Source organism: Hibiscus syriacus, unplaced genomic scaffold (assembly GCF_006381635.1).
Source record: "Hibiscus syriacus cultivar Baekdansim isolate YM2019G1 unplaced genomic scaffold, ASM638163v2 tig00110691_pilon, whole genome shotgun sequence".
In the NCBI taxonomy this organism is placed as follows: Eukaryota; Viridiplantae; Streptophyta; class Magnoliopsida; order Malvales; family Malvaceae; genus Hibiscus; species Hibiscus syriacus.
This window is the reverse complement of record NW_024062826.1, coordinates 1,203,242-1,229,343: the sequence shown is the minus strand read 5'-3', so window position 1 is coordinate 1,229,343 and position 26,102 is coordinate 1,203,242. Positions and strand designations below refer to the sequence as shown.

General features: G+C 34.0%; 1 long non-coding RNA gene across 1 annotated transcript; it reads right to left on the bottom strand.

The window, feature by feature from the left end:
- Nucleotides 1-2,642: 2,642 nt before the first annotated feature.
- On the bottom strand, nucleotides 2,643-5,510 carry LOC120138418. The gene is made up of 3 exons (XR_005517536.1): nucleotides 5,499-5,510; nucleotides 3,243-3,249; nucleotides 2,643-2,819 (listed from the first exon to the last, which is right to left on the bottom strand). It is a non-coding gene; the product is annotated as an uncharacterized LOC120138418 (long non-coding RNA).
- Between the last annotated feature and the right edge of the window lie 20,592 nt (nucleotides 5,511-26,102).

Below are 26,102 nucleotides of genomic sequence, written 5' to 3'. Positions count from 1 at the left end.
TGATTCTATTATTCAAACAAACATCAGACATTTTGATTCTTGGAGAATTCTCAGTAATTTAACTCAATAAGGATAGAGTGATGATTTGTGGTATTTAAGATTATGTATTGAATTATCAGGATTTTGAGTCCGATTGAACTACCGATCCCAATATTGTGATACTTGTCAATCATTTAGACCAAGATACTTCATTGTTATTCACTTCTTATTACTGACTGCACTACACTACTAGAAAAAAACCCTTTAATGACGCGCAATGCGCGTCATCTATGGGTGTGGATGACACACAAATGCCTGTCGTTGAAGCCACCGACATGAAACTCATATGACACGCAATTGTGCGTCATGAATTTATGATGCGCATTTATGACGCTCATTGCGCGTCATTGAAGCCCCCGTCATAAATGAAGATGACACACATTTGTGTGTCATAAATTTATGACACGCATTTATGACTTACATTGCGTGTCATTGAAGCACACGCCATTAGAAAAGATGACACACATTCGTGTGTCGTGATTCTATGTTGTAAATTATATATATATATATATATATATATATATATTGTAGATTGACAAATAATCAAACTAAATCACATTTAATGCATCATAATACTAAATATATATATCATATTATATATAAGCAATTCATTTGCATACAATATATTAACATTAAGTTATCAAAAATATTGTAATCATATGTCGATACAAAATATCACGACATAATAAAGTTTTCCAAATAAGATACTCATTCTTTGTGAATATCAAACATGTCGACATTGCGGGAGATGCAAATCCTCTAGCTTCTTCTGTAATTTTGAAGTTGCTTCTTCAGAGTCGAGAACTCTTGAAACAGGTTGCGAATGAGCATTGGCTTCAACTGAACTAGTAGGAACATCAGATGCACCAGTTGTTCCCGAACCCTTCCCAAAATTAGAGCTGATCACCTTTGGTTTCTACTCCTTATTTGAACCAACTGCTGATGACATATAGGAATTAATACTTTGAATATATTAATCAAGCATCAACAATCTTCAGGTGAAAACATAAAGTAGTTCAAACATTTGTAAAGAGCAAACATTTTCATTTATGGTTATCAAGTTATCACTAATCACTAAGTAATATGAAAAGAACGAAAAATCAAGTCAATTTGTGGTAAAGGTATCTTAAGCTTTAAAAGCTTTACTTTTCATTTCTCACAGTTACATTGTTATTTAAGGGGATACTTCTATTTACATATGGGTAATTCACCTATCCTTCTCGGTTATAATGATGATTTTCATTCAAACTTGCAACATACATGCTACTAAATTCTATTTCGCTCAGAGGAAAAGGTGATTGATATCCATTTACCAAAATTAGTTATATTCCAATGATTATAAGGAGTAACATAGTGGGTCTGAACTCTGAACATCCTTAATCAATCAAACAAAGAAGGGCATTCAACTAAACTTTCCTGGTCTAAGTGAATTTAGATAAATCTCATCTCTAACAAATAACGCACACATCTTGATATCTAGATTAGATCGAGACAACTTAAGAATCCATGTACAATCCAACAAAAAGCCAAAAATCAGCTTTTTTGGTGTATCAAAAGGATTATAGCACAAAATCCACAACGTTTCTTTGGATTTACCCAATTAAGCCATAAAACCAATAAAACACCATCTAAGTTTCATCAGCAATTACCAATATATAGAAAAGTTACAAAACAACATTGATTTGGAAACTGAAAAGTTAAATAATAATCCATTCTACCTGCAGGTTTCTTTGATTCGGATCTAATAAATATGTTATTTGCTCATTGTATATCTGCAAAAGAAAATTGAAAATGAAGTGATAAGGAACAAGAATAGTACAACGCTAAGCAGTCCAATTATGTCAAAACTAAGAATCAAAATAATTCAATTAACTCTACCTCAAGAAAAGAATAGCGGATTTGATACTTGAGATGTTTATCAACATGCTTAATTCACAACTTCTAAACGGGAAATATAGTACAACTCAAATACCCACCTTGGCACATAGAACTCCAATTACAATCCCTCTAAGTGGGAAAGACGACAATAATGCAAAAGTATGGAAACAAGAATTACTCAATCGCACTGATTTAGAAATTAGATTACTACATTACATATCGATCAACTGGTAACCACAGAAGTCACATATAAGTTAAATGTCCTCGGGAATAGACCATTAATAGTAATTTAACTTTGAAATAAGCTTGTGATGTTATATGCATAAAAAATAGAATACACAAAGGATATCATAAAGGCAAAAACAAGAAATTCATAAATCAGTTAAAAGCATAGGAACAGAGCCCCAAACAAAGGGAACTAGTTAACAACATTGAAAATATTAGGAACAAAAGGCATATTGCTAGTGGAACTTACATTTTATTAAAGAACGTTTCCAATAATACTGAGAATTAAACTTATTGATTACAAATAATAATGCATTAATGCTTACCTTTGGGACAAATTAAGACCTTATTGGTTTGAGTAGTCTGGACTTCAGTAATCACCCCTTGCTCACTATTGGCACAAGTTTTGTCTTCTCTTGAAGTCTTTTTGCATGTACCATCAACATTTACATAAGCTTCCAAGCAAGAGGCAACACAAGTAGAGTTTTGATTATATAAACAAATTTCTTCATCATAAACCTTCTCTGTTTCTGCAAGTTGTTCTGGATGGCACTGTTCGGATATAATCATAACTGATGAATCATTATCCTTAGTTCCTTCATTTCTAGGAGAAACATTAGCACCTTGGATCATGATAGAAGACTCTCCAATATGTGTGGTATCAGAATCTTTTACCGCTATATTGAAAGATCTATCATTGTCTACCTTTTCAAGTAAGTTATTACTTTGGCAAGAATCTTGGATTACATTCTGAGACCTCTCTATTTGAACCCCCATATTAGAATCATCTGTACTAGCATAAGGAGAAATTTCCATTGCAGCAACGTTGGTTCCTTCTAATGGTGTGACGTTTCTAAAATTATCATCTCTTGCACAAACAACATATTTGGGATCATACTGCAATCTAAAAGAATTCGCAGAGTCTTTATTTGTCTCCAAATTTTCATTTTCATCAGCTGCATAGAAGTTGAGACACAAATTTAGTCCATACTCAACTCCCTGGGGTGAACTTAAAGTTTCAACATCTTTGACAAACTGATTCTGACCATCATTGAAGTTAACAATGTATGGTAGTGGACATGGTTCCCAGCCACAAAGACTTATAAGCTTTTGAGCCTAAAAATTTTCCAAATTAATAAATCTTTAACACCAACAAGAACTCATGAATGTATAAATGATAAAACCACAATCATCAATGCAGAAAATGTTAAACTTGTAAAGTCATAAATTGGAGAAACATTGGATTATTATCACTCTTTTTTACCAAAGCAGGTGGAATGATATGAAAATGCAGTAGAAGGAATTTCAGAAAAGAAATGCATGTTTAAGTGTACATGTTCCTATGAAGCTAAGACTGTAAAAATTTTCAACCCTAATATGCTTGTAATTGCAAACTACAATGAAAAACAAGTTTCATACTGATAGTACAAGTTAGCATAATCCACACAGATCCATCTCTGTACATTTATTTGAGAAAATTCAGCATTCTTTTTCAGATAATCCACCATTAGGGGTTGTCTGAGAAATTCTTCGAGTTGAGGACTTCTCATAAATTCAATGACTGAAGACGAAATTACTGGAAGAGGCATAAGTTAAAAGAGTGAGTTCGATCTAGCCTGGAATTTATCAACCAAATAAGCAGGCGTAGTGGGAGGAAATTCAGCTAGTCTTTCATAACAGACATTGTCAATCCAAGGGCAAGTCAATTTGTGTCCACTATCCAGCTTTAAGCTAAACACCGAGACCACATTCGCAACTGAAGAACATAAAAGAATGATATCTAATTTAGCCTGCAAATACCAGAATTTTCAAACTATCTGGCCAAAATTAAGCAATATTAGATACATAACATGCCTTGCTGCTGTGTCCAAGAAGGTGGGGTCGAAAACAGGAGATGTGCTACGCATGATTCACAGGCCAGAATGTCCATATCCACATTGACCTTACCTCTCATAGCACAATTAACAGCATTTACTACCTAAAAAGAATGGAAAATATTATCATCTCTTTGAATTAAATAAAATCGAAAAAAGCATAGGAAAGGGTAGGGTAAGAATATATAGAAGATAGAATAGAAACCTTGGGTTTAGTAAACCAAGTCATGGATTTGAAAGTTGATAATCTCCTGTGAAGATCTCCTCTATCCCATGGTCTGCAAAGTGGAGATTCACTGGCACCTATGCCATGCTGATTCTCTTCCGTTGCTAAAGAATACGTTGAATTTGGGCGTTTCTTCACTCCTAATAATTGTTCTTGTCTCCCCATTCCCGTTCCCGGTGGCGATGAACTACCCATTAATTATAATTAAAAATACATTTTATATACAAAAAAATAGCAGTAGTGATGAGATTTAATTGAAATTTCAAGTTTCATCAAATAAATCAGTAGTTAAAACTTAAAAACAAATAGAAAAAAGAAAACCTGGAGTGGAAGAGCTTGTCCAAGATGGAATGAAACCTCTTCTCTGGATCGTTGGCCATTTCTTCTTAATGGAACAATAATAATCTCCTGGCTTTATAAAAATGAAACAAACAAGGATTTTGTTCAATTTTTTCCGCTCCTACAACCACTGGGCTCTTCTAACCATTGTATTTCTTACCCCCTTTATTAGTTCTCCTTAGATGATTTTGGGTGCTCTCGTTTGGATTTTGGAGGGTAGGGTTTGGGGAAGAAGATTCTCCACCTGATCTCTCAATATCGTGTTTCTTGGTAACATGAATGCAAAGAGAAAAAGGGAAACATAGGTTTAGTGTGAACTGATGATCGAGGGGAAGAAGCGGGAAATGATGAAAATTATGGGGGGAAAATTAAAAGACGACTTTTACATATGACACACAATTAAAAGTGTACTCTGTTTTTTTGTAAATTTTTTGGATTATGACTATTAAATATGACACACATTAGTGTAAGTCATAAATCGTTCAGATTTTAAAAAACATGACATTTTTTTATGCCACATATTTTTTGCAAGTAATAAATTAGTGTGTGTCATCATTCGTGTTTCAATAAAGGTAATACCGTTGAATTTAGCCACCTGATCCAACAGTCACAGAGCATCAAGGGAATACCAGGCGACTAGGAGAAATTTTCGACCGAAAGTCGATCACAAAGCAACCAAGGTCGAAGAATCCCGGCTAAATTGGGACTGACCCATCCCGTTTAGCTAGTCAAGCAACAACCCTTAACCGTAAACAAATCGAGAAACGGGGATAAAAAACCCAAAAACACTAGAAACAAACCTCAACAAGGGGGTTATAAATACCCCCGATGAACACCGAGAGAAGGGGACAAAAATCAGAGCTATAAAATCATTAAAACAACCTAAGTAAACCAAGCAACAGAGCAAAACATACCACGAAAAACAACACAATAGGCAAGGATACAAAAAAATTGAAAACATACCACAAAAATCAATGTCAAGCAAAGCATTAACGTAAGCAAAATGAATATAAACACAATGTTAACATCGACTTAGGAAGGAATCGGTCACCAGAAGTTGAAAGGCACGTCGGAAAAGGTAAAATTGAACCTTTCAATTTAGATCTACACTGTTTAGGGGATATTTTGGGGATTTGGGTTTCAATTTTGGTATAGGGATGGTAAGAAAAACATTTGAGGTAGGGTTTTAAGATTCTGGTGGTGGTGGTGGTTGGAGTGCGAAGCAACGACGGAGCTGTGTTGGTAAGGGGCCGACTGTTCGGCCGGGGTGAGAAGCATCGAGAGTGTTTTGAAAAGAGGAGAGGGAGATTTTTTGTTAGAATGAATTAGAAATGAATTTTGAGTTTAAATTGGGGTATTTATAGGAAGGACTTGTGTGTAATTACAAGTTTCTTAAATCATTTCCGTAGTCATCCCAGTTTTGAAGCGTAGTCCAATTTCAGTTACCATTTGTAATTTTACCTCCTAATTTTAATTTAATTTCAATTTTATTCTTTTTATTATTTTATTCATCTTACTATGATGTCCTAATTTTTTTGTTTTGTAGTATTATATATATTTTTTAAATTATTTATTATTATTATTATTATTATTATTATTATTATTTTAATACCTCTTTTAGGACTTCCATTAAATCAAAAATACTCATCAAAGGTAAGTAATTTGGATCGAGTTTTAAATTTTAATTTAACTTTTAATTTTCGTAATTAAGACAACCGAGAAATTAAATTAGTACCGAAAGGGCAGTACAAGGGTGTTAATCCTTCCTTGATTGTAAGCGACTCCCGAACCTGACATATTTCTGGTAAAATGCAGATCATGTAAGAGGATAAATCGAGGTGTCCGATCAATCTAATTTTTTATTTTATTTTTAAAAACAAATGATCGGTGGCGGATCTAACACATTTATTTAAGTCAAAATCTAATTTCGGCCTCACCCGAAGGACGGTTGCGACAAATGAATTTCAGAATGTACACCATTATATTCCAAGAAGAAACTATTATTTTGATAATGTAATACAATTATTATTTCATCATAAAACTAACGGAATAAGATTACCCCAATGGGGGCCTGTGTACAATCGCCATTGTCGACGTGAGGGGCAGAGGTAGTATCATGGAGCTCATAAGAAATGAATTTTGTCGTGCTAGGGCTCTCCTCGCTTTTGTGTACTGTACTTCCGTCATCAAGATGTTCCCTTTGTGCTTCATCCACTATTGAAAACAGAGGCAGTTTGCTGGTGGTTGCATATTGTGCATGTAAGTTTCGCTCGAGATCAAGGTTTTGTTAGTATTTTAGATTTAGAAAATGTTTACAAGTGTTGGAACCGTCTTTCGGTTGGGCCCCGAAATTGGGCTTCAACTTAGATTTAATGGATTGGAGTCGCCACCAACCACTTTAAAATGAATTTAGGTGGGTCAGATACCATCTTATCTGATCTGCATTATACCAGAAACGTGTCGGGTTCGGGAGTCGATTACGGTCAAGGAAGGATTAACACCCTTGAACCGGCCTTTCGGTACCAATTAGTTTGTCAGTTGTCTTTAATTGCGAAAATTAAAAATTAAATTAAAATTTAAAAGTATTCGATTCGAATTGTTTACCTTCGATTAGTTAAAATTTTTCCTTAAAAAAAGTAAAAATGTTAGAGGGAAACGTGTAAAAAAAGAATATTAAATAAATAATAAATACAAAAAGGATGTAAAAACAAGGGAAAATATCAACAAAATAATAAATCAAAAGGGAAAAATTTTAAAAATTTAAATAAAATTAAAGAGGATAAAAAGGAAAAGAAAAAAAAACAGAAAATACAATTTAATGAAAAGAATAATAAAAAAATTAAGTTAAATATTGGAAAGAAATGAAAATGAAAAAAACGTTAAGAAAAAATAAATAAATATTAAAAAAGAAATCGAAAAATAAGTAAAAATGATCAAAACGCAAAATTTTAACAAACAGTGACCGAATCAAAAAAAGAAAAAAAGAATAGTGGCTAAACTGAAACCTACAAAAATACATGGGCCATTTCGAATGAAACATGAATTAGGGACAATAATGTAAACATCTTAAGTTCAAAGTCCAAATTGAAATACTGAAACTTGAATTTATTGACCAAAATGTAACGAACAGAAATTATAGGTACCATGTATAGAGTTCACCCATACGTGAAATTATAGCAAGATCCCTCCCCAAAACGACGTAGTTTTGGGCAGGGTATAAATACCTCTCAATACGCCCAAAACCTCTCATTCTTCCTCATTTCTTCTTTCTCATCTTCTCTCCAAAATTGGGAGAGAAGAATTTTCTCTCGTCTCTCTCTAGCCCCCTCACCAGAGGGGATGACCGGCCACAATGAGTCACCGCCAGCGGTGGCCGAAAAAAACCTAAACACCTCCAAAGTTCCCCCTCGACGTCCCCAACAATAATCCGAAGTCAAAATCCCCAAAAATGGTCCCAAACAGTGTAGATCTAAAGTGTAAATTCTGGTTTTTTACCCCTCTCGCCAGTGTCCCTTCGTTTTCCCGAGGCCTTCGGCTTTATGGTCTGTTCTTTGGTATTTTATGTGTGGCTGGGTCTTTTGTGTTTGTATTGATGTGGTATTTTTAGGTTTTTGTTTGCTTGTGTTGATGTTATGATTGTCGTGGCCCTGCTGTTATTCGGTGATGTTCACCGTGGGTGTGTTGATGGCTTTTGTTTACTGTTGGTTTCTTCGTTTTCTGTGTATTGTTGATATCTCTCGGGTTCTCTCTTCCGATTGTTGGATTCTCGGCCGGGGCTTTTATAACCCCCACCGGCCGTTGTGACTCCCAAAAAGGTCAAGATTTCCTACTGGAAATCTGTCTGGCTTGGTTCGTGGTTTGTTGACAGCAGTTCCAACTATTCCTCCTGCATGTTGTTTGTGATACCAGCCATCCCGGGATGGGTCAGTCTCGGGATTCCGGTGGCCTTTTCACGTGACTGTTTGGCTTCCTCCCTATGCGACACCTATGACAAATGTGTAAACCATAACCACTGTTGGGCTGGTTCAGGCCCAACTGGACTGTTACTGGACCATTTAACTAGACCCTGTTTTGGACCTACAAAAAAATATTAATAATAATAAAACAGAGAAAAGGAAAAAAAATAATATATTATATATAAAAAATATTTTCCAAAACCTATATAATATATATTTTTAAAAACATTTTAAAATTATATATTATATACTTTTTTAAAAAAATATTTTCAAAATTATATAGTTTTCAAAAATGTTTTTAAAACTATATATTATATGTTTTCAAAATGATTTCAAAACTATATAACATATATATGTTTTCGAAATGTTTTTTTAAAAACTATATAAAAGAATCTATAAATTATATTAATTCTCAAAATGTTTTTAAAAACTATATAATATATATATATTTTCAAAAATGTTTTGAAAACTATATATTATATTAATTTTCAAAATGTTTTAAAAACTATATAATATATAAATGTTTTGAAACATGTTTTCAAAACTATATATTATATATACATTTTAAAATGTTTTCAAACTGCATATTATATATATATATATATGTAAAAAAAATGGGACGAAAATGAGTGTCTACATGTGCCCCTCTTTGTCTTTTTTTCGTGGAACGAAAAATAGGACAAAGATAAAAAGACATAAATTTTCGTTTAGTGGAGTTAAAAAATCGACTCTGAAATAATAACTCCCTGTCGAATTGAGTTACGGCTGGCTCCCCCGTTGCGAGGTTAAATCCACATTGAAATGATAAGATTGGAATTCCAATTCAAAATTTGAATCAAAATGTGGCTTCTCGTTGCCAATTGTAGTCAACATCGGTCTTATTCTCGGTTTAAAGACCTTGGTTTAAAATTTGAGTAGAAAGTAATTCTTGGACTCCACTATGCAGTTGACAGGCCCTCGAGTTGAATGAAATCAATCTCGAACAATTTATTGACAGATAACCCTTCTTACCTTGAGTTATTATGTAAATTTGGTGTGCTCTCGAAGCTGAGTGTAATGGAACTCGAGGGTCTTTGGCAGATAGCCCTTCTTGACTTAAGCTATGCTACAAATGATGTGCCTTGGAGCTGAGTGTAGTCGAACTCGAAAGTCTTGGTGACAGATAACCCTTCTAGCCTTGAGTTATGCTATAAATGATGTGCCCTCGAAGCTAAGTGTAATCGAACTCAAGGGCGTTTGGCAGATAGCCCTTCTCGACTTAAGTTATGCTGCAAATGATGCGCCTTAGAGTTGAGCGTAGTCGAACTCGAAGGTCTCTGGTTGACAGATAACCCTTCTCGATTTAAGTTATACTGCAAATGATATGCCTTGGAGCTGAGCGTAGTCAAACTCGAAGGTTTTTTTGTCACAGATAACCCTTCTAGCCTTGAGTTATGCTGTAAATGATGTGCCCTCGAAGCTGAGTGTCATTGAACTCAAAGGTCTTTGGTTGGCAGATATCCCTTCTCGACTTAAGTTATGCTGCAAATGATGTGCCCTTGAAGTTGAGTGCAATCAAACTCGAGGGTCTTTGACAGATAGCCCTTCTCGACTTAAGCTTTGTTGCAAATGATGTACCTTGGAGTTGAGCGTAGTCGAACTCGAAGGTCTTTTGGTCACAAATAACCCTTCTAGCCTTGAGTTATGCTGTAAATGATGTACCCTCGAAGCTGAGTGTAATCGAACTCGAAGGTCTTTGGTTGGCAGATAACCCTTCTTGACTTAAGTTATACTGCAAATGATGTGCCCTCGAAGCTGAGTGTAATCGAACTAGAGGGCCTTTGGCAGATAACACTTCTCGACTTAAGCTATGCTACAAATGATATGCCTTGGAGCTGAGCGTAGTCGAACACGAAGGTCTTTTGGTCATAGATAACCCTTCTAGCCTTGAGTTATGCTGTAAATTATGTGCCCCAGAAGCTGAGTGTAATCAAACTCGAAGGTCTTTGGTTGGCAGATAACCCTTCTCGACTTAAGTTATATTGCAAATGATGTGCCCTCGAAACTGAGTGTAATCGAACTCGAGGGTCTTTGGCAGATAGCCCTTCTCGACTTAAGCTATGCTGCAAATGATGTGCCTTGGAGCTGAGCGTAGTCGAACTTGAAGGTCTTTTGGTCACAGATAACCCTTCTAGCCTTGAGTTATGCAGTAAATGATGTACCCTCGAAGCTGAGTGTAATCGAACTCGAGGGTCTTTGGTAGATAACCCTTCTCGACTTAAACTATGCTGCAAATGATGTGCCCTCGAAGATGAGTGTAATCGAACTCCAGGGTATTTGGTAGATAGCCCTTCTCGACTTAAGCTATGCTGCAAATGATGTGCCTTGGAGCTGAGCGTAGTCGAACTCGAAGGTCTTTTGGTCACAGATAACCCTTCTAGCCTTGAGTTATGATGTAAATGATGTTCCCTCGAAGCTGAGTGTAATCGAACTCGAGGGTCTTTGGAAGATAGCCCTTCTCGACTTAAGCTATTCTGCAAATGATATGCCTTGGAGCTGATCGTAGTCGAACTCGAAGGTCTTTTAGTTACAGATAACCCTTCTAGCCTTGAGTTATGCTGTAAATGATGTTCCCTCGAAGTTGAGTGTTATTGAACTCGAGGGTCTTTGGCAGATAGCCCTTCTCGACTTAAGCTATGTTGCAAATGATACGCCTTGGAGCTGAGCATAGTCGAACTAGAAAGTCTTTGGTTGGCAGATAACCCTTCTCGATTTAAGTTATGCTGAAAATGATATGCCTTAGAGTTGAGCGTAGTCAAACTCGAAGGTTTTTGGTTGGCAGATAGCCCTTCTTGACTTAAGCTATGTTGCAAATGATATTCCTTTGAGCTGAGCGTAGTCAAACTCGAAGGTCTTTTGGTTAGCAGATAACCCTTCTTGACTTAAGTTATGCTGCAAATGATATGCCTTGGAGCTGAGCGTAGTCGAACTCGAAGGTATTTTGGTCACAAATAACCCTTCTAGATTTGAGTTATGTTGTAAATGATGTCCTAAAACATGGCTTCTCTTCGTAGGTCTAAGCTGGTCATGATTCTTCAGGTGGTTCCTTTGAGCGAGTCCGAACCAAATGAGATGATCTTTGAATAACTCCCCTTTTACGGAAAAGCCCACTAATAAATTCTGATAGCCAGATATCTTCCGTTGTGGAATTGAAATCTGGCTTGAAGACATTAACTGGAAACATGCTGCTCATTGTAGAGTTGAGCTGAACTGGATTTGTTCTGAATTATTTCTCGAACCTATCTGAAATTGATTATGAGATCTGTAGATATGTTAAGTAGGTTGAGGTATAACTTCTCACTGCTGAGTTAAGCAACCACCATCGTTCTTTAAAGGCGCTTGCGAATCGAGTATCCTTCATCCTGAATCGAAACTTGACTCTAAAACCTGTAAAAAATCATGTATGCTAAAATGATGAATGTGATGCACCTAAGTATGTCTAAGATGCATGCAACATGAATGAATTATGTTTTATCTCTTGAACTGGAGTCCCGTGTTTTGTCTGCCAATATGGTCCATGGAATCGATCATGCCCCATCCTTTTTTCGAGCTTTGGCTTTACATACCTTTCAAATATGAGACAATTATGTTTGAAAATGTTTCTCCTTTTTCTTGTTTTAGGAGGGAAAAGGATAAAAAAAATGTTGTAAAATATTGCTTGCAATTGAATCAAATTATAAACATGAGTTCAAAGTATATCAAAGGAATCAATAGCTCTTTTAATGCATTCAGAGTTACAGCTCTTTGACAAATGTTCAAATTGATGAGTTGGCTTTAAGTTGACCTAAGGTTTCATCCATAAAAAGGTCATTTTTTGTTATTGCAACATGTTTTTTTTGGTTTGGTATTTTAATTGGGTGCTGACAAAATGACGCAACTAGCATGATCAATTACTAGACCTTTTATTTCGGTCCTCTGAAATCTTCCCTTTGTTTAAGTTTTGTAAGCTCTTCTAACAAAGTTAGTGCATAAATATCGGTATAAAAATGACATTCATGAGTGCTCGTGTGTATTTGACTACAACAGGTGTTCCTTAACTCCCTTAGTCCATTTTACCGAAACTCCTTATTTAAATTTGCCATTAAATGGCTAGTGGATCCATAAAGCCGGGGCGTTTAACCAATTGCTCTAGAGAGACAACTTAATATATAAACACCTTTATCAGGTTAGCTGAATCTTATCCATAAAGCCGGGGCGTTTAACCAATTGCCTTAGAGGGATAGCTCAAGCTTTATTGTATAGTATAATTACCTTTATCAGGCTAGCTGAATATTATCCATAAAGTCAGGGCGTTTAACCAATTGCTCTAGAGGGACAACTCAAGCTTTATTGTATATATATAATATTATAATATGGGTATACGGATCCAATTTCTTAAGTTTGTCTAGAAGAACCTGTTATAGTCTAGGTGTTGTTACAAGTCAAAAATTTCATCTTTAGAGTTCAATTTTCAAGCAACTGACCTAAATTAGATTCACCTGCTCGACTATTCCATTTCTGAAGATCAGAATCATCACTGAACGTCTTAAATAAAAAGCATAGTAATGTCATATGCAAATCATGCCCCACGTTGTCCGCACCTTATGAAAGGAAAATGTCATATTGGTTAATTGCAAGAGTAAGGTATGTTGTTTGAGGGTATATTCTAGGTAATGTCAAGGTCCTTGTTTTAAATCATGTTTTTTTGTCAAAGACCTATAACTTTGAACCATTTACAAAGTTTCTTAATTCAGTGGATCTTCAAAGAATTGCAAGCTTGCAAATGTGATTCATTGCTCATCATCATTAAAGTAACATAGATTTATTCAAATGTTCTTACAAAAAATTTGAGAAAAGATGAAAAAAAACAAACTCAAACAGAATGCCTCGAAATTGAATAAGGCCTCATCAGGATGCCCCATTTGCCATGACTCTTTATCCTCTGGGAGTGTCATTGCTTTCATCATAAAATTGTAGCTCATTTCTGTCCATCATTAGCTGGATCAAGGCTCTAAATTCGGCACATTCTTGTACATCATGTCCATCTTCATTGTGATAACAGCAATGACTAACACCTTTGGAATCTGATGTGCTAGGATGTGGTGCAAGAAACCCCACATTTATCATTTGCCTCCATACCCAAGCAAGAGGTGTCTTCACTTCGGCAACTTTGGTTTTGGCCTTTTTACCTTTTTTTATCGGTGATTGCACTTTCCTTATTCTCTTGATGACTACGTAGAAGGTTCTGTGTAACATGGGGTGATTCTGAATTGTTAAAATGAATCAAACCCCTGTTGTGCATCCTTTGGATAACCCTCTTAAAGGGGAGGCAATTTTCAATAGCGTGCCCCGGAACACCGCCATGATATTCACAGTGCACATTTTTGTCATACCACCTGGGGTATGGGAATTCAAAGGTATCTTGGGATAGGGTGACACCACATGTGCGTCAAACAGTTGTTGGTAGAGCTCCTTGTATGTTATGAGAATGGGATTGAAATGCTCATTTTCTCTCCTTGGTTCTTGCCTAGAAGAGGGTACAGCTGCAAACGATTTTGAAATGTTGATGATCTCTCTTTTCTTCTTCATGAGAGGAGGCTTTCCACTCGTCTAACCTCCTGGTTTAATGGTAGTTTTTACCCTCGTTGTTTTTACCTCTTCATCAAATTTCGGAATGTGATAACTATCCGAATTATCTTGAAGTCCTAGTAAGATTCTGGGTGAGACAACCACTTGAGGGTAGGTGGCATGGTTATCCTTTCCAATGAGCCTGCCCCAAAAGCACTTGTCTGACTTAGGCTAACTAACTTGGCAACAATCTGATCAACCAAGGACTCTTGGCCTTTCGTGATTTCATCTAGGGTACTCTGGCTATTCTGATTTATCTTTTCTTCTAACTCTCTCTAGAGCTTCAACATGTTATCTTCGATTTGAGTAAATATGGCTTTCATCTTCTTTTTGGGTTGAATGAGGATGACACGTCTCTGAAGCTTGTGGATGTATGTCCAGCGTTTGTACCCTTCCATTATGATAATCTCTTATTAGTTCATATAAATACAATGAAAAAGAAAAATTACGTGAAATATGAAAGAATGCATGATGCATGAAATGTTCGAGGCATTGATCCAAAAAATATATTTGTTATTATAAATAATCTCTATTGGGGACAAAAGTGTTTTATCTTTTAAGAGACAAAAATATCCTGCAGCTTCTGACATGTTGACTAGTCTTCAGCCTTCGTCTGTCACCGGTTGAATAACCTGTCGAACCGCTCTGGTTTCTCTGGATGAACCGTGCAATGTTGAGTTACTTTTGTACTGGCCCACGAAGTCTCGAATGACTATATCTCTGGCATTTATCTTTTGTTGAACTTGTTCCCAACGAATACATCAGTGGAGCCCTTAATTGATAGGAACTATGTGAAGTTCATTTATCTATTTCTTGAATTTGTCAGTAATGGTCTCCAATTTCAGCTATCGTTTTGCCATTGTTGTCTTTGAAGGGACTCCCAAGATCAGTAACCTTCATCTTGCCCCTTCAACCTTTGCCTCTTAGTATTCTTTGACCACGACTAGGCTTCTGAGCTTTTTATCTCTTGTATTACAACCCCTTTGTCCATTAATGTAGATTATTCATGTTTAACAAACACGTTTTTGGTGGATCAACACCTCTTTTAAATGATGCAAGTGATGAAAATAAAATGAAAGATAACAAAAAATAAAAAGAGTAAGTGAGGTAAATCAAAAAAATAAAAAATGAAAAATCCTACCCCACATGATATCTACCCGAACATACTTAGTATTCCTACCCGGACATGATCTCTACTCCGCATGGTAATTTCAAATAAATCATAACCGTATATTTGTCTAGTTCGCATGCTTTGAACAGAAAAAAAAGGCAGGAAACAAAGCAGCCTAGGGTTTGGAATGAGGTTTTGGGGTGGGCTCTAATTCCCTATACTCTCCCGGTTTAGGTTCTAAAGAGGGTACTCGAGTTCTCCTTGCCGGTGCCCCCTTGGGCTTGCCAGACCCTTAGCCCTAAGCCCATTACAAGCTTGTGTGGACTAAGTTACACTCGAGATGATACATTCCCTTATGTCTATGCGGTTAATAAATTCACACGAAGACATAAGGTGTATGAATCCCCGAAGGCTACTTGCTAGGCCTATGCGGAGAATAAATTCTCACGAAGGCGTCGCTTTCACCCCCACTTAAAAGGGTTCGGAGCTCGGGTATAGAGCCAGAGATGAAAACTTTGAAAAAATCTGAAATCATTAAAAAATGTTAGTACAACTATTTATTTGAAAAATAATCAAATGTAAATAATTGGAATCGAATAAATAAATTAAAATTAAAATTTACTATTTTCGTATAAAAAGACAACCGGAAATTAATTCTGGCCTGACTCACTTACTTGTCCCTAGCGGAGTCGACAAGCTGTCAAATCGTCTTTCGGTTGGGCCCCAGAATTGGGTGTCGACTTAGATTTAATGGATTGGAGTCGCCACCGACCACTTTAAAATGAATTTAGGTGGGTCGGACACCATCTTACCTGATCTGCGTTGTACCAGAAACGTGTCGGGTTCGGGAGTCGGTTACGGTCAATGAAGGATTAGCACCCTTGAACTGCCCTTTCGGTACCAATTAGTTTGTCGGTTGTCTTTAATTACGAAAATTAAAAATTAAATTAAAAATTAAAAGTATTCGATTCGAATTGTTTACCTTCGATTAGTTAAAATTATCCCTAAAAAAGAAAGTAAAAATGTTAGAGGAAAACGTGTAAAAAAAGAATATTAAATAAATAATAAATACAAAAAGGATGTAAAAACAAGGGAAAATATCAACAAAATAATAAATCAAAAGGGAAAAATTTTAAAAATTTAAATAAAATTAAAGAGAAAAAAAGGAAAAGAAAAAAACAAAATATACAATTTAATGAAAAGAATAAAAAAAGTTAAATATTGGAAAGAACTGAAAATGAAAAAAACTTTAAGAAAAAATACATAAATATTAACAAAGAAAGCGAAAAATAAATAAAAATGATCAAAACGCAAAATTTTAACAAACAGTGACTGAATCAGAAAAAGAAAAAAAAAGAATAGTGGCTAAATTGAAACCTGCAAAAAATACTTGGGTCATTTCGAATGAAACATGAATTAAGGACTATAATGTAAACCTCTGAAGTTCAAAGTCCAAATTGAAATACTGAAACTTGAATTTGGTGACCAAAATATAAAGAATAGAAATTACAGGTACCATGTACAGAGTTCACCCATACGTGAAATTACAGCAAGATCCCTCCCAAAAACGACGTAGTTTTGGGGAGGGTATAAATACCTCCCAATACGCCCAAAACCTCTCATTCTTCCTCATTTCTTCATTCTCATCTTCTCTTCAAAATTGGGAGAGAAGAATTTTCTCTCGTCTCTCTCTAGCCCCCTCACCGGAGTGGATGACCGGCCACAGCGAGTCGCCGCCGGCGGTGGCCGAAAAAAACCTAAACACCTCCAAAGTTCCCCCTCGACGTCCCCAATAATAATCCGAAGTCAAAATCCCCAAAAATTGTCCCAAACAGTGTAGATCTAAAACGTAAGTTTCGGTTTTTTACCCCTCTCACCGGTGTCCCTTCATTTTCTCAAGGCTTTCGGCTTTGTGGTTTATTTTTTGGTATTTTATGTGTGGCTGGGTCTTTTGTGTTTGTATTGATGTGGTATTTTTGGGTTTTTATTTGTGTGTGTTGATGTTATGATTGTTGTGGCCTTGTTGTTGTTCGGTGATGTTCACCGTGGCTGTATTGATGGATTTTGTTTACTGTTGGTTTCTTCATTTGTTGTGTATTGTTGATATCTTTCGGGTTCTCTCTTTCGATTGTTGGGTTCTCGGCCGGGGCTTTTATAACCCCCACCGGCCGTTGTGACTCCCGAAAATGTCAGGATTTCCTACTGGAAATCTAACTGACTTGGTTCGTGGTTTATTGACAACAGTTTTGACTATGTCTCCTGCATGTTGTTTGTGATACCGGCCATCCCGGGATGGGTCAGTCTCGTGATATCGGCCATCTCGGGATAGGTCAGTCCAGAGATTCTGGCGGCCGTTTCGCGTGACTGTTTGGCTTCCTCCCTATGTGGCGCATGTGACAAATGTGTAAACCCTAACCACTACTGGGCTGGTTCAGGCCCATTTTGGACTGTTATTGGACCGTTTAACTTGACCCTGTTTTTGACCTACAAAAAAATATTAATAATAATAAAACTGAGAAAAGGAAAAAAAATAATAATATATTATATGTAAAAAAATATTTTCCAAAACCTATATAATATATATTTTTAAAAATATTTTAAAATTATATATTATATACTTTTTTTTTTAAAATGTTTTCAAAATTATATAGTTTTCAAAAATGTTTTTAAAACTATATATTATATGTTTTTAAAATGATTTCAAAACTATATAATATATATATATGTAAATTGTAATATCAAGATCGTGATCCACTAAAACCTAATCAGAGTGACAATGAAATGAACCACATAACTACCCTCTACCAGTACACCATATGCAATCCCATGATTTACCCAAGGGAGTATCTTGGGGTCTGAGAGCCTACCAAAGAAAGTTTCTTGGGGCCTCGGAGCCTACGAAGGGTCACCTTAGGTTTGTAAGGATTTACCAGTTTGATCAAAGCTGAACCTCTATATTCCAGCCTATCCAAATAATGTCCCAATAAAACAGTTCAAGTAGTAACTGGTAAATTCCATTATCCATAAAGGAACGATTATATTTTCCAGTGAAAATAGGTAATCAGAGGACACATATCACGTAGTCATAGTTCAGTTAAAAGTAAATCAAAACATCAGTAAATCCGAAATTTTGGAAAATCATGTTTTAAAACAGGTAAAATATTTACATGTCACATAAGCAACACACTAGAGGATATAGATATTCTTCAGAGCAACTTGGTGATAAGGAAGGTATTCATAATCTTTTCTATCAGAGTTACTTAAGATTTCAAGTATGACATGAGTGATTCTATTATTCAAACAAACATCAGACATTTTTATTCTTGGAGAATTCTAAGTAATTTAACTCAATAAAAATAGAGTGATGATTTGTGGTATTTAAGATTATGTATTGAATTATCAGGATTTTGAGTCCAATTGAACTACAGATCCCAATATTGTGATACTTGTCAATCATTCGGACCGAGATACTTCATTGTTATTCACTTCTTATTACTGACTGCACTAGTTGATCTGATCAATATCAGAATCATCCTTGATCAGTTCTTGAGGAGACAAATAGGTATTCCTTTGGTATTTATTTCATTTTCACTTTGTAATAGTATCCAAAATGTCCGACGACTTGGGTCATGCTCCATAACCTTTAGCGGCAGTACATCATTTAGGTTCATCTGTGTTTCCATAGTTTATCCAAAGACATTCACTTGATCCATGTCATAAAGGTTTTTAGGTCATCTCAATATTCGAGGTTATTTTAGTTATTTGGGGTCCAGTCACATTAGTTCTTTCAAAACTTGAGAATAATACATCATTTAAATGCTTCAGTGACGTGTCACACTTCCAGTAATCTAGTCCTCAAACGATCATTCACACAAAGAGATTGACATATTAAGAATTTCCAAATGTAGAAGTTTATTTTTGGAGTTTTCAAATAGATAAGGAATGTAATTGGTGATTCCTATGTTCAAGTGAATCAAAATATGTTTCTCAGGTCGTCTCCATTATCATAGCCATCCATAATCCTTTTTACACTTTAAGGGTATTATCGTCATTCCATTCAATTTTGTCGGTGACATTACATCCAATAAATTAGACTTCAAAGTATTCTAGTTCCTTTAGAGTTCAGGGTATTGGTCATTGAATATTGAAGGTTATTTTAGTTATTTCGTAGCTCGAGGACATTTCACTAATTCATATCAACCCAAACATATGTACTTTTTTTGATAATTTGGTCAGATATATATGTTCAGTGTTATTTTTTTCTCTTAGAGGTAATCATTATCTTTTTGCAGTGCAAGGGCATTTTAGTAAATTACAATTCAAGGTTATTCTAGTCATTTTCTTCCGTCCAATCTTTCCATTTAATTCCATTTTTCTGAATAATTCAAACAAGAATAGTACTTCCAATATTTTAGCCTTTAGGTGTTTGCTGATAATCAACAATTATAGGTCTTGTACCTTCTTGAATGTTAGGAACTGATTATCAGTGATTGTCAAAACAGATCGTGAATTTAATAGATGAAATAGTGATTTATCAAATAAAAAAATATAAATTCTCAAGGTACTTTTTCTCTCAGGTCAGTCCAGGCCATTTTTACCCATAGAGGCAATTTTGTAATTTATAATTAGGTGATTCCGATATTAAACCTTTTAACGAAAATAATTAGAATTTAATAATTCTGAGGTTATTTGCTCTTCAGACTAATCACTGCACTTGAAATCAATTCTTATCAGTCTTCCAATTCCTTTATGTAGTTAAATCGAGTCTTAACCAATTTATCACTTAAGCCTTATTTGGTTCGAGTCCATCCATGATCAAACATGCATAATAGACCAATTGTATACATCCATTCATTTATTCATTATCAACATGTTCTATAAAGCATAAAAAGAGGTAGTAAAGTATTATCTCGATTTTTGTGCTCCATAGATCGAACATTTAAACTTCATTCGATCACTCTTGAACTTGAATTCAATGTGCAATAATTTATCGGATACATAACAAACGAATTTACATCAGAAATTGAATTTAATCGAAAAACCACATTGAATCCGAAGATAAAACATTGAAAAATGGCTTACCGAATACAAATTTGGAAAATCGGACTTCTAATTCGGACTCAGGACGTCAAAAACCATAAAATATGACTTTTCAGAAAATTTAATTTTTTGGTCAATGTCAACGGTCAAAGTTAACGAGTTGACTTGGATGTGTTAACTCATATGATTTGACTTAGTTCGGGACTCGATTCAGACCGATTTGACTGGACCAGTTCCAGAAGCTTCCTGGACCGGCCGCCGAATCATATGCGCACTACCGACACATAGCAGCGGCGACTGTTTTCATCGGTCGATCACTCCAGATGCTGCCAAACACGATAACAAGTCAAAATCACTCAAAATCCATCCAGAACAGATGCAAAAAAATGGAAACGTTTGTTGGACAATTACCCCCAACGATCGAAGAAGGAACGACGGCGAGGCGACGATGTTGATTGAGTTTTGATCGGAATCACATAGGCAGTCAAATGGTGGCAGCGGTGAGTCGAACAGACGTTCCAATTGAGCGAAAATGGTGAACAACCAAAGCGGGACTTGATTTCTCCGACGAAGTTTCAAACGCCTCCTTGTGGCTTACGACGGCGGTTTAGGACCAATATCTCGCGTCCGTCCCTATTTTTCCTTAGTACTAAATCTGAATCAATTGAGAGTTCAACTTCCCCTTTTCATGACTTGTGTAGTTAAATGAAGAATGTAATTAGAATGATCTAAAGTTTAGCACCAATATAAAATTAGGGTCATAATTAGGACCAATATAAAAACTAGCGAGAGATACGACAAACGACGATTAGCCGCGTGAGAAATTCGTTGTTGATATTCATTATCACAAACCTCCGATGGACATTTAAGTATAATCTTTATCCCAAATTCTTTTGAAGAAAAAATATAAATATATTCTTTCATTTAGATTACCAATTGACCTTTCTTCTTCGTGGATAAGGATTGATGATACGTATATTCCACCCTTGCCTAATAAATTAGTTAATATTGCACAATATGGTCCTTTTCTTGTCCAGATTCAAAAGATGACAATGACAATGACTGTGATTATGATAATATTAATCTTTTTTAGTAAAATAATATTTTTGGACCTTCAAATTGTAACACCATAATCTCAAATACATAGTATTTAAAGATCAAAATGTTATATTCGGATCACCAAAACAACCCAATAATTTTTTTAATATTTTTAATATTAAAAATATTTCATATAAGAGAAAATTGTCATCAAATAGTTATATTAAATTAGAAGTAAAAGTAGTTACACAAAAATATGTGGAGCTCCAACATAATTATATATCATAGTAGTTAACTATCTTGTTTATGCAGAAAATTCCTGCTGAAAGACTCATCCATCAAAAATCAAGTGTACGACACGATTCGATCCAGATTAGTCAAGGTAAAGCCCTGAAAATCAGAAGAGCAACAAAAAAAAAATAGACAAATATCTCAAAATAATAAATAGGTTACATATCTCAAAATATAAGTGAGATCCTATAAATACAATGGCCACATATAAGATATTGTATTCTATCGAAGTTGTAGCAGTTACTTTTCATTGGCTGATTATCACACTTTACTTTCACGCAGCGGTGGTGGTTTTTCAAGGCCATCTTCATGTCATATTTTCTTCTCTTCCAGTTAATTATTATCTAATTTTACTAATTTTCAATTATATTTTAACATATTTATAATAATATTTTTTTCTTGGCCCTTTTTCTAGTAAAAGGTATCATGGCTACCTATGCTTTTGGATTTTCTGTGCATATTTTTTTATTGGTCTTCTTCTAGGTCAATGATTCTACATGATTTCTTGGTTGGTTGTTTTTTCGATGTGTGGTTTCTTCGTTCGTTTGTATCTGACATTCCTTTGGTGATCGGATATCTGTGTCGAATGAAATTGCAGTTAAGGGGAGATCGTTTTTTCATTCATTCGCTTTGGATATTTTACAGATTTTTCTCCTCTATGTTTGATGCTCAAGGACGTTGGAGTGACCCGTTTCTGTACGTCGTTGCCTCAAATGTTCGTGCATTTGCTTATCAAGCTATCACTAGTCGATCACTATTATATTTTTCTTATGATAGTCATGATTGTCTTTATTCAGTATGTATTTGACAAGATGTTGTTGACGATGCTTTTAAAAAATGAATATATCATAGTCTTACTTAAAAAAAAGATATTGTATTATGAATATAGAGTGTTGAAAGTCTCTTGTTGATGATGCTTCTTGGACAAACAAAAGTATACTAATATGAAAATAGAAACAAATAAAACGATGAGCTTTTCAAACTCAATACACAATTAATATACTATACTTCAAACAATTCACAAATATGAACATACAAATCAAATGTATATATAGAAGTATGACATGAGTAACAAACAAACAAATCACAAGTCATCAAAAATTTCATAAACAAATTACTTGCATATCAAACTTGTAAAATTGGTCGAATTGATTAAACTTGTCAAACTTGTTAGATTGCACATGGGTTCAAATAGTCGGGTGTCTAGATAGTCCCACTCCACCGATGGTCGATAGTCAAATAATCTCAAGTGTTCGTAGTATAATCTTGAGAGCCACACATGATAACTAGTCAAATAATCTCATATTAGAGCGCCAAACATGGTCATTACTTAGGTTAGAGCGAAAACTTTATTAAGCATATAAAGTTAATTAAAAGTATAGTTTGAGAACTTATTTTCACTGAACATTTTAAATATTTTATAATATATAATAAATATTTTATATTTTATTTAAAATTATATATTTAAATTGGATTGGTTTAGTAAGTTAACATATCAAGTTGACCTATTTCAATTATGTCGGTTTAAGATATAAAGTTTGGTTGATTTAGTTTTTATAGGTTGAAACCGGTTATGATAATAAATAAATTTTCACCCTATAAACAAAGCTAAAAATCTAAAATATGATTTAAAATCATAATTAAAAAAGTGATTTTCAACTTAGTTTCAAAAGCTCAAATTTCTAGTTTTTGCTGTAGAAAATGAATTTTTTGGTGAAATTATATTTTTTATCCTTAAATATTATATTTTTAATTTACAACATAATATCTAAAACAAACATTTTATATTTTCAAAATCACTTTTTAATAATAATATCAAATAGTTAAATGTTAATTTTTTTTTTCAAAAACACTTTTTAAAATACATTTTTCTAATCACTTTTCAAAAGTAATACCAAACTGGCCAAATCAGTTTGGTTGAAAAATATGATTGCTCTCCCCTACCGGGCAGTCCTAGAAAATGCAAGAAAAAATAAAATCAAAGTTAACATCGATTAATGATTTTACCTCTGTGGAGTTTGTTCGAAGAAAAATTTACTGTAACAAGAAATAAATTAACGTTTAACTAATTTCAGACTAGTAGTAGTTGCTTCTCCATACAATAGTATCCTAGCTATAATACTTCAATCACTTATTGTCAACACAATGGTCCACATTCACAAATGCACGTTTACAAGGTTTCTAGACAAAAATATATGTTCTCAACGCATAACCTACTATAATAATACAAGATTATTTTTTATAAGATGTTGTTTCCCTTGTACAAGATTAGTTAAGAAGAAAATAAAATCTCTTATATATGTTTTAAGTGCTGGAAATTTTATCTCATAAAGATTGTTGGTCAAATAAGAAAACTCAATAAATAAGGTTGCTTTGTTTAATAAGAATACTCCATAAATCATAGATTTCTTTTGAATAAGTTTCTTTGTATAACAAGACATCGAAGCATATCATTAAAAGATCATAATATTAAAAAAATTAAAACTTTTTATGTTAAGTAATGTCAATGGTTCAAATTCTTACATTTACGAATGAAGTGAATTAAGTTGAGAGAATTGTCATCGTCTCTACAATACCCATTCCAAATCAGTCGGTCAATAGATCAGATAAAAAAAATAGTTACATCAGTATTTGGCCATCATAATACTCATATTTTGCCAAACTTTTCTTTCGCTATCGTCTTTCACTCTCTTAAATTGCCTACGAGTGAAGGCTAAGGCTAAAGACAAATAACGCTTGGCTTTACTTCGACCGTTCAAACAAAAGTGGGAAACTATTATTACATATTTTCTTGTATTTACGTTGAGTTTTAATTTTTTAAAGAATTAATTATATCATATGTCCCTAAACTATAATAATCATTTTAAATTAGTTCTTAAACTTTTGATCATTTCAATTTCATCCCCGAAATATAACCCTCATTCTAAATTGGTACCCAAGCTTTTGAATCTTTCAATTTCATCCCCAAATCCATCCAAATATGTAATTAATTTCAAGCATATAACCTATTTTTTCGAACATATAATAATATAACTTGGCCTAACAATTTTTTAACAAAGAATGTGATTAGTATATATGTATGGTGTGGGATGAAATTGTAATGTTCAAAGGTCATAGTTTATGGATGAAAATGAAATGTTTAAAAATTTGAGGACTAATTCAGAATGATAACTATAGTTTAGGGATGAAATTGAAATATTTAAAAGTTTAGGGACTTATTTAAAATAAAAGTTATAATTCGAAGACATGTGATGCGAGTAACTCTTTTTTAAATTAAATTAAATTTTATTTGTATTGTATTTTAATTTTGAAGTATTATAAAATTAAAATTTTCCGAATAGATATAAGATTAGAGTAAATGTATATAAAACATTTAGACGACTGCTTGACTTTGACCTGCTCATTAGGTCCAAATATGAGATAAGGCTTGTGACTAGCCGATGATGAGCACTGCTGAGGATGATAATAGGTCAAATATTCGTATTTTTGTAATATTTAAATCTAATATATGATTAATGAAAATTTAATTTAGTTATTCAAAATTAGGATATTAAGTTATTGAATATTTAATTCAGTTAGTCTAAGCATGCTTTGTAACTAGAATTCTTAATCTTTTTAGATGTATTTATCAGAATTACTTAATAAATATAAAACAATTATGCGTATTAATCTAAAGATCTTGAAAAATTATAATATATAATTTAGAAAACATACATTGATCCATTAAATTAATTTTGAAGAAATTTTGTGTTAAAAAGAATCGATTAAGAAAATCTTGATTTCTCTTCGTAGACCCTTAATATTTGACAACTTTTTTATGGAAAAATAATTTTTTTTCATGCATTATAGGTAGAGAGGACTTAGCTTTCATGAAAAAATTTCATTTCTTCGTGGCAAAATCACATATATTCATATTAATATTAAATCTCTTCGTATTAGTATTAAATATCTTTATGTTAATATAATTTTTCTTCATGCTAACATCAAGGACGAATGCATAAGTTTATGTCAGAGGATATAAATTATATTAAAATTTTAGGGGATGTGAAATTATAAAATTTCATGAGGTGCGAAATTGGATAGTCAATGGAAAATAAAAAAAACGTAAAATATAAGAGAATTTAAAATTTCAAGAAGGTCCGATCAAACCCTCCAACATCTCCCTCGATCAATCTCCGACATCTAACCTCATAACTCTTCATATTCACATCACAACGATCTGTTTAGTTCTCTGTAGTTTTTGCTTTCATTTTAGTTCTATCATCTTTTTTTCTTTCAGATCTGTTTTATTTCTGCAGATGGTTTCAACTTTTTTTTCATCAAATCTGACTGATCTCTCTGCTCCCCGCGGTGTAGCCGTCTTGTAGCTGCCATCATCTGTCATCCACCATCGCATAATCTCTTTAAATAACTAAACTCTTAAAATACTTATAATTTTC